This window comes from Antechinus flavipes, chromosome 1, assembly GCF_016432865.1.
Source record: "Antechinus flavipes isolate AdamAnt ecotype Samford, QLD, Australia chromosome 1, AdamAnt_v2, whole genome shotgun sequence".
In the NCBI taxonomy this organism is placed as follows: domain Eukaryota; kingdom Metazoa; phylum Chordata; class Mammalia; order Dasyuromorphia; family Dasyuridae; genus Antechinus; species Antechinus flavipes.
The window spans coordinates 490,138,985-490,156,828 of NC_067398.1; the positions used below are offsets into that span (position 1 = coordinate 490,138,985).

The 17,844-nt window shown below is 36.2% G+C and overlaps 2 long non-coding RNA genes across 2 annotated transcripts in view; both read right to left on the reverse strand.

Annotated features, from left to right (window-relative positions):
* The window catches only part of LOC127563482 (uncharacterized), an 83,738-nt gene extending 82,983 nt beyond the window's left edge, over positions 1-755 (reverse strand). Inside the window, exon 1 of the long non-coding RNA XR_007953983.1 lies at positions 710-755. This is a non-coding gene — a long non-coding RNA (uncharacterized LOC127563482). The remainder of the gene's footprint in view (positions 1-709) is intronic.
* A 14,196-nt stretch (positions 756-14,951) lies between these two features.
* Positions 14,952-17,488, reverse strand: LOC127563534 (uncharacterized). The gene is made up of 2 exons (XR_007954032.1): positions 17,437-17,488; positions 14,952-15,311 (listed from the first exon to the last, which is right to left on the reverse strand). It is a non-coding gene; the product is annotated as an uncharacterized LOC127563534 (long non-coding RNA).
* Between the last annotated feature and the right edge of the window lie 356 nt (positions 17,489-17,844).

Consider the following 17,844-nt stretch of genomic DNA (forward strand, 5'->3'; position numbering starts at 1 on the left):
AAACAGGTTAAAATAATTAACAAAGTTGCAAGACACAACAGTAGAAAATTTAAAATACTCAGGGAATCTACCTACCAAGACTATGTGAATACAATTATAAAAGTTTTCACACAAATAAAATCAGATTTATATAATTGAAAAATATATTAATTTCTCATGGGTAGGCTGAGCCAATATAACAAAAATGAGAATTCTAGCTAAATTAATCTACACATTCAGTGCTGTGCTAATTAACTATCAAATTATTTTGTAGAGCTAGATAAAATAATAACAAAACTCACCTGGGAGAGCAAAAAGTGAAGAATATCAAGGGAATCAATGAAAAAAAAAATGTAGCCTTACAAGATCTCAAATTGTATTATGAAGCAGTAATTATCAAGATAATCCAGTACTGTCTAAGAAATAAAGTAGTAGATAAATGTAATAGATTAGGTATACAACACATCATTGTAAACAATGATAGTAATCTAGCTTTTGAAAAAAAAAAATTCACTTTTTTATAAAAACTTCTGGGTAAACTGAAAAACAGCATGATAAATACTATCAACATTTCAGATCATATAGCAACATAATATCAAAATCGGTTCATGATTTATGAGCATAAAATAGGTTACATGTCAGACCTATGGATAAGGGAAGAATTTAGGACCAAATCTGTAATGTTCTCAGGTTTGATTTTCTTGAGGTCTCTGTTTTCTTAGAGGCCTACCTCTGTCCTTGGTTCCAAGAGCTTGAGCCCCCACCTGTCCTCTCTGCCCTCTGAATCTCTCCAAATGAATCCTGGCTAGGGTTCCTAGTTTATGTGCTCTACACTGAGCATAAACCCATCATTATATCACTAGGAAACCATTATTTGCTGTAAGGTTAACTCCATCATACTGAACCATGCTAAACTAGATAACTATTATCTCTATCAATTCCACTGACTTAGTACTTTGTAAGAATCCTTTGTTTCAAGTTCAGAGTTCCTGCTTTCTTTTGTTTTTAGAACATAGGTGGTTATTCTCCCTGAATTCTCAAGGAGGTAAGAACTCCCAAAAAGGAAGTGATCACGCTTTCCCTGACTGCTCAAAAAAGGTGTGAAAACACTATAAAAGGAAGTGATCACACCCTCCCTGATGTCTCAGGAAGAGAGATGAAAATCAAAGAAAAATAGGGAATCAAATCAGATTAGCGGGTTTCTGAAGGGTCTCATTTGAAACAGGTATATATAATATCAGCATGGGAGGTATTACACATAATTACATAAATTACATAAGCACATAGTAACACAAGCTAGTAGTGATGTAACAAATAATATGAATCAACATGAGGAATTATACGTGTCCATAAGTCCTAGAAATAGTCCAAAAGGAACCTATTGTCCATTATTTCATGTGGTAGGGAATCCAATGATTCCTGCAAGTTTCGAAGTCCTGCAATAGTCTCATCAACAATTTTTCATCTCAGGAAATCCAATGATTACTGCAGATTTTGAAGTCCTATATCAGTTTTAACATGTTTCAGAGAATCCAATGATTTCTGAAGATTTTGAAGTTCTGCAACAGTCTTATCAACAATTTTTTATCTAAGGAACTCCAATGATTCCTGTGGGTTTTGAAGTTCTGTAACAGTCTCATATCAGCCATGCTCTTTCAATGTCAGATGTTTCTCAAATCTGCTCCTTTGTTTTGAGATTTTTCTCTTTTTTCTGTCTCTCTCTGATAGACAAGGTAAATATGGCACCCATCTGATTCCTTCTCCATCTGTAGAAATGCAAGCAAACCCTCTTCCCCAAGCAGTTAACCTATCTAGTCCCTTCCATTTGCCACTTTCTGGATCTTTCCAATTACCTGGTGATTATCTAAAGATAGTGGAGCTACTCTCGCTGGACACTGCCCTTCTGTTGGGTTATAAAACCTGTCAGCCATGGTATAGAGAGCTAAATTTAGAAGTTCTCTAGGGTTACCTGTGGCTCCTCCTTTTTTTTGGTTTTTGGAGGAGCGTCTTGATGTCTCTGTTTCTTTTCTCTACTATTGCCATATTGCCTAACACAAACTGGATAAAAAAAATACTGCAAAATGTGAAATAGATAATTTTGATCATATAAAATTTTAAAAGGTTTTAAATAAACAAAACTAATACAAGCATTTTTTTAAAAGTAAAAAAAAAAAAAAAACTAGGGGAAAATTTACAGAATACATCTCTGTCAAGACCATATTTCTCAAACATAGAGAGCTGAGTCAAATTTGTAAGAACATATGTCATTCCCCAATTGATAAAAGTCAAAGGATATAAGCAGGAAGTTTTTAGATAAAGAAATAAAAATTATCTATAATCATATAAAATTCTCTAAATTATAATCAACTAGAAAAATGCAAATAAAATGAAATATAAGGGGCTACTCACACCTATCAATTGGCTAATACTTTTTTTTTTCAAAAGGGAAATGGTAAATATCAGAGGAAATAATAGACAATTGGTATGCTAATGTACCACTGATGGAGGAGATATGAGAAAACTGGTATAGTAATGCACCATTGATGGAGTTGTGAACTGATCCAACTAACCAAAGAGATTTTTGAAATTAGGCCAATGCAATGGACAATCAAATTGTGCATAATCTTTGATTCTGCAATATCACTGATATTTGTATCCCAAAAGGATTTTAAAAAGAAAAGAATAAGGACCTATTTGTACAAATATATTTATAATAGTTCTTTTTTGAGGAAGCCAAGAATTGGAAATTGAGAGATGCCCATCAATTGATTAAATGAAGTTTTAGTATATAAAGAGACAATCAGAAAAATTTCAGAAAAATGCACAAAGACATATAAACTGCTATAAAATGAAGTGAGTAGAATCAGGAGAACACTGTGTATATTAATAACAGTATTGTATGATGAAAACCTGGGAATGATTTAGCTATTTTCAGCAATACAATAAGCTAAAACAATCCCACAGGACTCATAATGAAAAGTGGTATCTGCCTGCAGAGAAAAAACTGATGTTGTTGAAATACAGCATACTATTTTCTCCTCCCCTCGTTTATCTTTTGTTTTCCCTCCCTCCTTCCCTCCCTCCTTCCCTTCTTCCCTCCCTTCCTCCTTCTCTCCCTCCTTCTCTTCCTCCTTCCCTCCCTTCCTCTCTCCTCTTCCTTCCTTCCTTCCTTCCTTCCTTCCTTCCTTCCTTCCTTCCTTCCTTCCTTCCTTCCTTCCTTTCTTCCTTCCTTCTTCCTTCCTTCCTTCCTTCTTCCTTCCTTCCTTCCTTCTTTCCTTCCTTTCTTCCTTCCTTCCTTCCTTCCTTCTTTCCTTCCTTTCTTCCTTCTTTCTCTCCCTCCTTTTCTCCCTCTCTTTCTTCCTTCTTCTCTTCCTTCTCCCTCTCCCTTCTTTCGCTCTTTCCCTCCTTTTTTCCTTCCTTCCCTCCCTCTCTTCCTTCTTTCCCTCCCGCCCTCCCTTCTCGCCTTCCTTCTCTTCTCTTCCTCCTTCCCTCCCTCTCTCCCCTCTTTCCTTCTTCTCTCCCTCCCTTCTTTCCTTTCTTATTCCTTCCCTCCCTCCCTCCTTCCCACCATTCTTTTCTTCCTTCCTTTCTTCTCCTTCCTTGCTTCCTTCCTTCTTTCCTTTCTTTTTGTTTTCTTCTTTTTCTGTATGAAATGACTAATGTTGAAATGTTTTATGAATAAATAAAAATTATCTATAGCTACATTAAATAATCTAAATTATGATTGGAAAAATTCAAATTAAAAATAATCTAAGGTGCTACCTTACACCTATTACATTGACTAATACATTTTAAATCTGATTGCATATATATAGCTTATATCACACTGCTTACTATCTCAGAGAGGAAGGAAGGAAAGGAAGGGAAAGAATTTGGAAATGAAAACTTCAAAAAATCCAATGGATATTAATTTTTATATTTAATTGGTAAAAGTTAAACTAATTAAAATTTTTTAACTATTTAAAATATATTTTCATGAAGATGTTATCAGTATTCTTAAAATTGTCATTGTTATTAATGAAATTTTAATATAAAAAAGTTGTGCCTGAGTTATATATGTGATGGGGTGATTCTAAAAAATAAAATTTGGTAGGAAAAGGTAAAAGTGAGTAATTATAATATAAAAATGGGGCATGAAAGGAAGACTTAATACAATAAGGATGATAATGTCGGAACCTGACTCTCATCTGTGCTGAAGAGAATATGTGTAGAAATCTTCTGAATATATAGAGGAGTGAGAAAGCTGAGGGACAGGGTTGGTGAAGGATTTATAGGACTGTATAGATTGAGGGACAGGGTTGGAGAGAAGGATCAATAGTTTTGTCCACACTCTCTGTGGGAGGGGTTTTTTTCACTCCCACAAATGTTCATTGACCTATGAGCTCCTCAGATACTTCGTGAAGGCTGCAATGATAGGGAAGGAGGGGATATCCATGATGAATATCTGTTTCACACACTGCAAATGTGAGCTGCTGCTGGAACAATTATTACTAAGAGGTTTCAGGTTTCCAACCCTTCTAGTTTCTAATTTTCCATTGTTTGCTCTCTGTGATACTTATGATGCCTGCTAGGAATAGAGAATCCTTGATCCAAGGCATAATAATTTCTGTGCTATAGAAGAGACTGGTCTTTAATCCCCAGTGTGATAATGTCTGGAGTGGCCACAAAAAAATGACAACTGAAGCATTTTAGTATAATGGCTACATTCTTACATTTTTGCCAATGCCTTTCCTCTAAGTTTTAGAAAAGAAAATCTTTGTATTTCAGACTCTGCCAGACAGAAGCAAACTTTAAGAAATATACACTCAAATATACTTTAACAAAATTCCATTAAAACCAGATAGACTGGGCTGGATAGCTTTTATGTATTTCCTTTCACACCACTGCTGATTTCCCAAGATACTTGTGCTTTCAGAAGTTCTCCCTTTTCTAATCAGCCCTTCTCTTGCCAGATTCATTCACTGAGGCCACAAGGCAAAGATTCAGATAAATTGCTGCCATGGAAGCAAATAGGATTCCTTCCCAGATTCTAGCTGGGAATCCTAGAGGAAAAATGCATTGATTTGGAAAGAGAATTTAAATTTCTGCTGTAATTGAGAAAATAATCAGTAGTAATAAGGAACAGCAGACAGAGAAAATGAAGGGGAAAAAGTAACACATGTGACTTTGCTAAGCTACTGAACACGATTAGCTGCCAGGGGCTGGTGACTTCTGACACTGTCAGGCCAACTTTGGATGTAATGTCCTTCCTTAGGTGTATTGCCTCAGCCTTTCTGTTTGGAACCAATTACCATGAACCCAAATACTTATCCTTAGTTTCCAGGAATAGTCTGGTTCAATCCTTCTTTACAATTGCCTAGCCTAGGTTTTGGAAATAGTCTCCCGCAGTCCCATTGCAGTTTTCAGAATGATATTCCTAAAGTAAATATAAACTTCTCTGAGGTTTTTTAAAAAGCATCTTACCTTTTACAAATTAAAGGAAGAAAATCAGAGGAAATTTCTAAGATTGTTACTGCTGTCGTTTGCAGAACACTAGGAAAGATAACATACCCATCTAGTTAGCCAACACTGGAGACCAGGAAGAGCTAAGTTCAAATTCTTTCCCCAACACATTTTGCCCATAGCAAATCCCTTAACCAATAAGTAGTTTAAAACTTTGTTTCAGAGACTGAGCTGACTTTCATTGTTAGAAAAAGTTCCTTATGGCAAGAAAATCACGGGTCCACTTTCTATTCTTTACATATAGCTATCATTTGAATTAGCAATCCTGAGATATAAGCACTATGATTCCCATTGTATAGATGATAAAACTGAGTCTAAATGAAGTTCCTTGCCTTATATCATACAACTAAACACCATCTTATCACTATTAATTGCCATCTCACCAATAAAAATATAAAGGCTTACAAGATAAACATCCCTGAATTTTGTATAAGATGAAAGAAAAAGATAATGATGAATGCTGGAGGGGATGTGGGAAAACTAGGACACTGATAAATTGTTGGTGGAATTGTGAATGGATCCAACCATTCTGGAGAGAAATTTGGAACTATGCTCAAAAAGTTATCAACTATGTTATCAAACTATATATACCTTTTGACTCAGTAGTGTTACTACTGGGCTTATGTCCCAAAAAGATATTAAAGAAGGGAAAGGCACCTACATGTGCAAAAATGTTTGTGGCAGCCCTGTTTGTGGTGGCTAGAAACTGAAAACTGAATGAATGCCAATCGATTGGAGAATAAATTATGGTATATGGATGTTATAGAATGTTATTGTTCTGTAAGAAATGACCAACAGGATGATTTCAGAAAGGCCTGGAGAGACTTATATGAACTGATGCTGAGTGAAATGAGCAGGACCAGGAGATCATTATACATGGCAACAACAAGACTATACTATGATCAATTCTGATGGGCGTGGCTTTCATCAATAATGAGATGATTCAGGCCAGTTCCAATGGCCTTGTGATAAAGAAAACCATCTGCACCCAGAGAGAGGACAGTGGGAGCTGTATATAGATCACAACATTGTATTTTCACTCTTTTTGTTGTTTCCTTACATTTTGTTTTCTTTCTCATTTTTTCTCTATTTGATTTGATTTTTCTTGTGTAGCATGATATTTTTGGAAATATGTATAGAATTTTTGCATATGTACAACATATTTTGGATCTCTTGCTGTCCAGGGAGGGAAGGAGGGGAAGGGAAGGAAAAAAATAGCACACAAGGTTTTGTAAAGGTGAATTTTGAAAATTATCCATGTATGTATTTTTAAAATAAAAAAGGTTTAATTAAAAAAAGAAGTTAGATGCTATGTCTTTTGGTCCATATATGTTGAGTACTGATGATAATTCATGGTCTCTGGTATCTTTCATTAAAATATAGTTTCCCTGCTTATTTCTTGTAATTGTTTATTTTTTATTTTTCTTTGTCTGAGATCATACCTGGTATCCCTGTTGCTTTTTTTAGCTTTATTTTAACATAACATATATTGTTCTTTTTAATTTTTATTCTGAGTATATTTTTGTTTGTTTGTTTCTTGTAAGCAACACATTGTTGAATCCTAGTTTCTAATCCATTCTGCTATCCTCTTTCATCTTTTCCCAAAAAATTTATTTTATGTGAAGAAACAGAATAAACAAAATGAAAAACAGATAAGCTATACAAAATAAATGAAAGAAAACGAGAGAACATTATCATGTGCCCAGCAGAACATCAGAGAAGTTTCAAATATGTAACAATAAATACCAATTTAAGAACGTATGTAAGTAGAAGAAATTATATTCATGAGTGTCAATCTTTATTTCCTTGTAAATTGTTCTTTTGTTCTCTGTTATTTACTTTATTCTTTTCCTACTTTTTCATTCCCTCCACCACTCCCAAGCAGGCTATAGTTAAGGATATATTTATACATACAAATGTAGATATATACATACACATACATACATACACATAGACACACATATATCTCCCTTTCATCTCCCCTACTATTCCCAAGCTACAGTTAGAAAAATATATTTATATATAAATATGGAGATATACATATACATACACACACACTCACACACACACACACACACACACACACACCACACACATACATACACATCTTTTCTATCCCAGCTAACTCATTAAATTCTACTCCATAACTTGGCTTACTGTTACTTCCACCTAGGGATCCTTCCCTTATCTTCTTCCCTCACCCTTTGCTTCCCCATCCACCTATCCCTCCTAGCTTATTTCTTAGTAGATTTTGGAAGGTGCTATACCCTTCGTGGTAGATATGTATTGCTGGTTATTGAACCCATTTCTGATGTGAGTAGGTTTTCTGAACTGTGAGTCCTCTCCGCTCTAATGCTTCTATTCTTCCTCTGCACTTCATTTGTATAACATGATTACTATTTTTGCCTTTATTCTTATTTTGAGCTTATCCTATTGTTGATATAACTCAAATATAAAGTATGTTTTTCCCAAGTAGAAAAAACAGTTCCTTAAAATTTCTCTTTGATATTGTATTTTATATGTTACAATTTTCTGTTATCTTCTTTCATCTTAAAGATGACTTTATCATATTCACATTCACAATTGTCATGTATTTCCTTCCTTCCTATTCCATTTATACTTCTCTCTCCTTTTTTTTAACCTACTCCCCTCTTAATGAATCTCTTTAGCTTCTGACCATTGCTTCCCTTCCTCTATCTTTCCTTTTGTCCCTTTTTTCTCTTAAACCCTTTCTCTTCTTCCCTATTTGATAAGATGAATTTCTATAACCAACTTGTGTATATGTATATTCTTCCCTCCTTGAATCAGTTCAGATGAGGGTGAGGTTCAGTAGTACTCTATTTTCCTTCCACTACTCTCTCCATTGTATAAAATGTTCTTTGTATACTCCATTTATGTAATAAAGTTTTTCTCATTCTTTCTCTCCCTTCTCATTTCCCAGTATATTCATCTTCCTCTTCCTTACATCCTTTCTTTGAAGTCATCTAAACCTAATGGAATCATGACTAAGTTCCCTAATTAGACTTCTTCTGAGACCCTTGGTGATGATAAAGTTCTGGGAGTTAACAGGTATTGTCCTTTTATATTGAGATGTAAGCAGTTTAACTTGTCTCTTAAGATTTCTCCCCATTTATCTTTTCTTTTTAATACTTCTCTTGAATCCTGTGTTTGAATGTCAAATTATTAATTAAACTTTCTTATTAGAAATGTTTGAAAGTTTACCATTTTAATATCCACTTTTCCTTTCAAACTCTTTAGCCTGATTATACTCAATTTTGCTGTATAGGTATTGTTTGCCCTCTGGATTGTCATATTCCAATCTCTCCATTTCATTATGGTGGTGGCTTCTAAATCTTATATGAGTTGATTCTGTGGTTCTATGCTATTTGAGTGCTTGAATTTTTGGCTGCCTGTAGTATTTTCTTCTTTCCAGGGAATTCTGAATTTTAACTACAATATTCCTTGGTTTTCAATTTTGAATTTGTTTTTGGAAGTGTTTGGAGGATTATGTAAATTTCTACTTTGCTCCCTTGTTCTAAGATATTTGGAGAATATTCTTTTATAATATCTTAAAATATGATGTCAAGATTCTATTTTTATTTGTGGCTTTCAGAGAGACCAGTGATTCTTAAACTTAATGTATTTTAAATGTCAATTATTTTTTTTTCAGATGTTTCCTTCAATTTTTTTTTTTTACTTCACTTTGTTATATCTCGATGTTCTTGAAGCCAGTAGCTTTTATTTGGCAAATTATAATTTTAAAATATTTTTCCATTAAGTTTTTATATCTTTTACAAATGTTATTTTTGTCTTAATTTTCTTAACTCTTTTTCCATTTTTTTCCTCTGTCAAATTTTAAAATCACTGTGTATTTGGTTCTTTTAATTTCTAACTCTCATAGGAATTCTTATTGGTCTTGTATGCTGTCTGGATTTTTTCTTACCTTTTCTAGCAATGGTTTCAGTGATTTTCTTCTGTTTGTGTCTTGAGCTTTCCTGTTACCATGGTAGTTCTTTATAGTAGGTAGGGTTCTTTTGCTTTTTCATTCTCCTAGCCTGCTTCTTCAATTTAAGACTTTGTTAGTACTGGGCCCTGCTCACTTTTGACTGGGTAGAGGGAGAGATAGATGAGAGGACTATATCTGACCTGAGCCTCTGCTATTTTCAGAGTTTTGTCTATGGGTCTGTATTTTTTGGTGCTTCCAAAGTATTGTGGTATGAACACAGGTTTAATCATTGCTGTCCTGGTCTGTGCTCTATAAATTCCTGAAATGGTTTGAATCTTGTAATTTTAGTAAATTTTTTCTGAATTCAGTCACTGTTGACTTACTGTATGGTTCTGTAGGTTCAGAACCATACTGGGTCAGGTCACTTTTCTCCACCTTGGATCTTTGTGCCAGAATTGACAATATGCAATAAAATTGCTAGATATCACATTTCTTCCCTCAGTGATAATTCATAAGTCCTCTGGGATCTTTTTTGTTTCCACTATTTTTCCCCTGCTCTCTCACTGCTGCTGCTGCCATTGTGTTGTATTCCTGGCCAGCCCCACACTAAAGTCTTCAGACTTGTGTTTCTAAGCTGCCTTCGGCTGGAAAAATGAAGCACTGTGACCTTTTCTTGGATTTCTCCATCAGAAATTTGTTCCAGTTTATTTTGTAGGTGTTGTGGAGATGTGGTGGGAGAGCAAGACAAAAATGTTGACTCTTACTCCATCATCTTGACTCTCTTTCCCTTTTTCCCCACTTTTGCTTCTTAAGACTTCTTAAGACCTGTTCCCAAATAATTTTATATACTACACATTAGTTATTTTACTTTTTATTTCCCATCTTCCCTGATGTTTAGCTAGATATTGAAATCTAATACTTCCAATTGGGAAGAAATTTATGGTGGTTACTTAAGTACAAAAACTTAAGTTTTAGGGAAATTTTGTTTTATGAAAAGTAAATCATTTTCTTATGGAATCTTTGTTGAAATCTTTCTATGCCATGCTAGAACATATAAATTTCACACAGAGTCTTTACTTTTGTGGTTTAATTTGGAATGGTGCTCCTGAAAGGCCTTTTATTCTCAAATCTTTCCTGTAAAAAGTACTTGGAATACATACCTTTACTTCATTAAGATTTGTTTCAATTCTCAGTGCTAGATTTGTCTCTTCCTGATAGGGATAACATATTATCAGTCATTAGTATCTTAACATGGATTAATTTTTATAAGACATAAGTCATCTAGTAAGGCCCTAAGGGGAATGCTACTCAGAGACAATTACAACTTGAAGAGGAAAAGCAAAATTCTGGAAATGGGGCACTGATCTAAGTAGATATCCAAGTAGAAGATTACAGTATTGAAACTCTGAACAATTAGGAAGGCTCAGGGATTAAAAGGAATCAAGAGTTTTGCTAACCACTTTGATCCTTTTCTTATTTGGGGGGCCCTTTTCACTTTTAAAAGTTTGTTTTTGTGTAGAAACAGTCAACTCTATACTTAAATTTTTAATTTTGCCTATAGCCAAAATTTATGGGAGCATACACAATATTTTGAATCGATAGTTAAAAAGAGTAGAATGGGTTTAGAACATGCGACCTTGAAGTTCCTTCCCAAAGAAACTTCTGATATCCTCATTATACATAAAAATACTCAAATTGTGACAAATGGCAAAAAGCCTGGTAGACAGGACTTCATTCTTAGAGCCATGAAAAGACATGTGTTTATTTATGACTACTGTTCAAATTATTTTAAGAAACTGTTTACATCCTAATACATTGTTAATTTGTGAACTGATCCAATAAGAGAAATTTGGAACTATGCTTAATGAGTTATCCAATTGCATACCCTTTGATCCAGCATTGTCTCTACTGGGCTTGTATCTCAGAGATCTTAAAAAAGGGAAAAGGACCCATGTGCAAAAAATGTTTGTGGTAGCCCTTTTTATAGTGGAAAGGAATTGGAAACTGAGTGGATGCCCATCATTTGGGGAATGTCTGAATAAGTTATTGAATATGAAAGTTATGGAATATTCTATAAGAAACTATCAGCATGATTTCAGAAGTGTTTAGAGGGATTTATTTGAATTGATGCTTGAGTGAAGAACAAACCGCAAAGAGATTATACATAGCAACAAGATGCTTATGTGATGATCAACTCTGATGGACATGGCTCTTTTCAACAAAGAGGTGTTTCAGGTCAATTCCAATAGATTTCTGATGGAGGGAGCCTTCTGCAACCAGAAAGAGGATTGTGTGGACTGAATACATAGTATTCTCATTTTTTGATTTCTTGCTTTTTAATTTTTTTTCATTTTTTCTTTTTTGATCTGATCTTTTTTGTGCAGCATGATATTTTTGGAAACATATATAGAATTGTACACGTTTAACATATATTAAAGCACTTGCTGTCTCTTGGGGGGTTGGGGAAAGGGAGAAAAATTTGAATACAAGGTTTTTCAAGGATAAATGTTGAAAACTATCTCTGCATATATTTTGAAAGTAAGCTTTTAAAATGATCATGCAACATGAACCACAACCTCTTGAGTTTACATGAATACATAATATCAGTATCAAACAAAACAAAAAAGATCTTAAAGTCATTATTTATAGTTTCCTACATGGGATTTAATAAAGGTAATGTTGTATAAAAGAATATACAATACTTATTACTTTTTTCAGTTTTAGTTTTGTCCAACTCTATGACCCCACTTGGCAAAAGTACTGGTTTGCCACTTCATTTTATTTCATACATGAGGACCTGAAGCAAATAGGAGGATTGACTTTCCCAGAGTTGTACAGCATCTGAGGTCACATTTGAATCCACATCTTCCTTATTCCAGGCCTGACTCTCAACTGTGACATTTAACTGCCTCACTTATACCTAGCCAAACCTAGCATTTTTTAGAGGCGCAACTAGGAAAAAAGAAAACTGCTTAAATCTTTCTGAATTTGAATTAAGAATCCAGGGGCTAGATATCTATACCGACCCTTCTATAGGGAAGGCTATGCTATGCTTTCTATAGCATAAGGGGCACAGAGTCTAGAGTTTCTGATAGTGTCTAAGTGACAGTTCCATCTTCCTTTAGCTGTTAGAAAATAGTCTACATGTAAGATAATTCATGTCTTTAGGGATGCAATAGTGTTTTAAATTGTGTCAACATTTATACCCCAGAAATTGGCAAATACCATAAATTAGAATTGGCTCGTTTTATTGTCTATAGATTTAAGTGATGGAGAAAGCTTACAAGGACATCATGTGTACATTCCTTTCTGTCCCCTTCACCCTGAGAGCTGCCTTTGGCCATCCAGTGTTTACCAGCCCACCACTGATGAGGCAGCTTTTATTTTCCTGTGAGATGGGAGTTGAGGGCTTCCTCCCCAAGAAGGAAAGCCCTAGAATAATAGTCCAAGCTGCCGATAGAACTTTGGCCACAGGGCAGCAATAACCAGTTCTGCTCTCTAGCAGGAAAAGTGGAGGAATAGAGATGGGAGAGGATGTGGGGGATAAATACTTCTAAATGCTGACTTCTCCCCACTTATTTCTAGTTTCACCTAAGAGATAAAGATGCGTGGTATAAAGGCCACTCCAAATAAATTAAACCATTTTTTTTTTTAACCATTAGAATCGGTACAAAGCTGTATTTGACCCACTGTAAATATCCTGGGCACAATTTCTGGTGTAACAGCATAGGTATAACATATGGCTCAAGTCTCCAAGCAAGGCCCAAGGTATGAACAAATCAGACGGGAACCACACATTGCGTAGCAGAGGATTTAATTGGGATAGAATAGAAAAGTAAATAACAGGGCAAAGTCAAGCAGAATTGCAGAATCTCAGAGGCGGAAGGGACCTCAGAGGCCATCTAGTCCAGCCCATGCCTGAACAAGAATCCCTTCTACAACATACCTGACTTTTTTACGAAGATCTCCAAGAAAGGTGATCTGCTGCCTCCGAATAAAGGCCACTCCACTTTTGGATAGCGTTGTTAGGAAGTTATTGGAGAGCTCCAATTGTTAGGAAGCAATAGGATCATTCTCAGCCCCACATAAAGAAATTATAATGTCCTACATATTCGTACATTAGTGGGGAAGTGTTTAGGGCCTTCTTTTCAAGTCAGTCATTGGAAAACATGCTTTGGGGTGAGGAAGAGGTCAGTGCTTTCTGTGGCTGGAACAGTCCACTTAAGTCCTCATCTGAGCTCTATCCCTCTGCAGTGAAATTCTTGGGTGCTTCTCAACTCCACCCTCCAAGCTCCTTGGCATGGTCGAGGGACAGCCACGCTGTTCTGCCCCACATCTGCTCCTGTCGAGGTTTGGAAGCTCACTGCCCCGCGGCCTCCCTCGCCTCCATAGATGTCATCCACTAAAGCTCCACCTAGGGAAGTGTCATCTCTCTTTTAGAGTTAAACCACCTGGGCTAAAATGCGTCAGGGCCAGTCAACACGTTTTCAGCTCCATTGCTCCTCAGTCTCACAGTTTATAGCTTTCACTGGCTGATACACAAAAGGGATACTTTACCAGCTGTAAGACTTGAAGACCCAACAGAAGGTCCCCCAGTCCTTGTTCCTAGCGTTGTTAGTGCTACTGATTTCCATTCACTTCTCTCCCGCTTCAGAGTACGCCCAGCATTGCCTTCCACCCACTCAGCACCTCCTTCTGAGTCTTTTTGAGGCTGGGAAGAAACACTCACATTCCTTTTCAATTGTCATGTCCCTAAAAACATTCCTCCCATCCCAATAACTAGCACTGGACCTTGAAAATTGCTTTGTAAATGTGTTAAGCTTCAAGAAGGCACTAGAAACACGGAAAGGGGAGCAGTGATGCTTGGTGGCCTTTGCCACCATTGTGACTGTTGTAGAAATGTCCATATTCCCTTGACATAGAGACAGTAAGCTCTTTGAGGGCAGGGATTGTTTTCTTATTTCTCTTTGTTTCCCCAGCACAGTGTTTTGCACATAGTATGTGCTTGATAAATGTTTGTAGAATAGAAATCATGTGAATTAGTTGAATTCAATTCAACAAACACTAAATGCCTACTATATGCACAGTGCCGTGCCCAGGCTCAATGAGGGGCTTCCCTAATGGCACAAGTCATCGAGTGAAACGGGCATTTTGTGGGCAGTGAAGGGCAAGAGTACGAGAGATACGAATTAAGAGGATTTGTGAGCATGAGGCACTCTGGTAGAAGATTGCGTTGAGTGGGAGAAGAGATGGAGTTGGAAAAGCAGGTGAGGAGGAGAAAGCTGGAGGCCTTCATTGCTAGAGTTCTAGGGAGGGAGGAGACTGAGGTATGAGTGATATGCATATGGAACAAGGGAGGAATTCGGGAAAAATGAAGAACAGGTGAAGAAAGGTAAGGAAGAAAGGAATGGAGCAAAAAGGTAGGAAAGAGTAAAATCCAATGGCAGAGAAGGAATACAGAAAGAAAAGCCTGAAGAGATGAAATGCAGAGCTGGGTAGTGGGTTCTTATTTGTCAACGAGTCATTCTTATTTTTGAGAAGCTGGTTTAGTTTCAGAGAATAATTTTGGGACTTGGACCAATTTTAAGGTATGTTTAGAAGTTCCATGCTGGCCATCGTTAGGATTGCTCCAAAAAATCCTATATCTTCTCCAATATTCTTGGGAGACTTCTAGGGATAAGTTGATTCTACCCTGGAGCAAGGCTGCACTGTTATATGAAGATTTCCTTTCAAGGTCAGTGGACATGGTGTCAGCGGAAGCATCTGGATACTACTGCCTTTTCTCATCCATTTTTCCCTTGTCTGTGCCGTGGTAGCCATCCTGTGTACTTAGGTGTTTTGGAGGGTCTTTGTCCAGGTCCAGTCCTTGTGGTTCCACTTCTTCCTGCATTAAAAGAGTCAAGATGTGTCGGTAATATATAAATAGTGACTAAGAAGAGTTACTATTATTAGGTTAACTGGAAAGTTTACATAGTTCCCTTAGAGAGCTACCTAATTCTTTTCCGCCTCAGGGATAAACAGCATTGTTTTATCTTCCTACATGTATTACATACATATCCTTCAACATGTATGAAAGTGTACATGTGAAAAATGCATCACAGAACACTTGTCCAAACTTTTTTTACCCTCCATCTATGTTATGTAAATAGCTATCTACTAGAGAGTACTAGATCTTTTCCTTTCCTTTTCTTCCTTCCTTCCTTCCCTCTTCCCTTCCTTCTTTCCTTTCTTCCTTCCCTTTCTTTCCTTCCTTTCTATTTATTCAAGTATTTCATTTCAGAAATCATCAGCGATATAAACTTCAGAGTTGAAAATCATCCTCTAATTAACCAGAATTCTTTTGAACCATTGTGTAAAGGTGTCTGAATTGTGTGTACCCATTACCCATAGGGAAAACAATTAGTCCACTTAAGTTTGACCTGGCTTAGCTCATTCTCAAGAAAAAAAACATTGTGACAAAGTCACCTTCACCGAAACTATGTTGGGAAAACCCACTTTGTTTACTTCCTAACTAGCAAAAGCTGTGTTTTTCCAGCCCTAATGTAATTTTGCCCCAGTGCCCTTAATCTTCCAAGCTTTCTCTAAAAGTCAAAAGTGCTTCAAAGTGTAGCTATAGAGCAATTACCAGAAGGTGGTAGACTGGAGCAATTTACTGAAACCATTTCTAAATACCATACAGCCTCCGAATATTGTTGATATCCTGAAGGGCAAGAGGAGACCCAGACTAAACTCTGCCCTAAAAATAATTTTTAAAAAGTGTTTAAAAGTTCAAACAACAAATGGGTGACCTGAATTTATTATTTTTGTGGTCTATTTGTTTACTCCCAAGATCTAGCCACACTTGAGAATGTTAAAAAATAAAAATAAAAAAGTGTATGGAATTTCCAGTTCTCTATAGGTCAGACAGGGAGGGGTGGAGGAGGGCAGATTTCCCTGAAGCCCCTATCCACTATGTAGTTACTGAGCCAGGGCAGAACTTTTAGGGGAGGAGGAAGCTGCAGAAATCTTGCCATAAGGCAAGCAATGAAAGATAAGACCAAAGAGCAATAATTCCTCTACTTTCTAAGTAACTGCTATAGGCAGAGGGAACAAAGAGGGTATATGGCAGGCAGTGCCATACATGAAGTCTTAATCACTTTGTCTCACTGCCCCTATTCAGGGTGCGCCAAGGGAAGGGAAGAGACAGAGACAGAAAGATAAGAGACAGACATATCTATATGTATATAATATCTATCTATATAGGTCTATATATCTATATGTATGTATGTATCTATCTATTATGGAGAGATGCTCACTACAAAGGGTTGGAGAAATAGGTAGAGAATTCATGCACAGTCTTTGTGGAATAAATGCTTTATGCTACTCTTATTGGCCTGCTAAAAGATCTTATATCTCAGCAGGACAGCTATGGATTGAAAGTTAGTCAGGGGTCTGAGATGTGACTTTTTCTGATAGTATTGTTTTTAGATTTTCTATTTGAGATTGAAGAGATTGGTTTTGGCCCTGGAATACATTTTTCTCTATGTGTTTATATATCATCACGGTGAATACCTTGACTTAATAGAACTTCTACGGAGGTGGGATGTAGGATATAACAAAAGAAATCTTGGAATCCCAAGATCTGCATTTGAGCCCCAGCTCTGACATTAGTTTAGTCAGTTAAACTTAGTAAGATTCTTTTTTTTTTTCTATCTTTAAAATGGGAATATTATACTTTCAGTAACTGCTTCACATGGAGCATTCTAGGGAAAGTACCTTGGAAATCCTAAAGTGGTAGCTATATAAATAAATATGACTTCTTGCCAAAGCAGTCTGTACTTCAACCTGCATTGGGCTATTTGACTTTACAATGTTTTTTTAGGGATCTCTAAACCATGATATCTCCAAAGTATGTATCTTATCCCAATCCAGCCCCCAGTGCACACAATAGCCAATGATGTGACCCTACAGAGAATTTATTTAAGTTGTTTAGATATAGTTGTATAAGCTCTCAGTACTTCATGACTGACCTTTCTCCCAGGGTTAATTAAAGAGTCTTGCCCCTTCTTTTTTCAAGACTTGTTCCTGGTTTCTGGGATAAGGAATTGCATTGAATTAGTAAGTATGGGTGGATTGAAACTTGCATGCAGATCTCATTACAATATTCTGCCCCTGAGCTCCCTTTTAAACTTCCCTTTTTCTGTAAAAATCTCTACTATCCTTCTGATAATACTCTCTCAAAACTATTGTTATTTTCAATTATTCACTCTACAGGCCCAATCAGTTGCCAAATTTTATTCTTTTATCTCCATAACATCCTTCAAATCAATGTCCTCCTTTGATTACCCCTGTTCAGGTACCATGCCTTGTGCTGTTATAATTTATCTCAAGTTGCTCTCCATTTCAGTTCATCTAATGAAGGCACCATAGTGCACAGA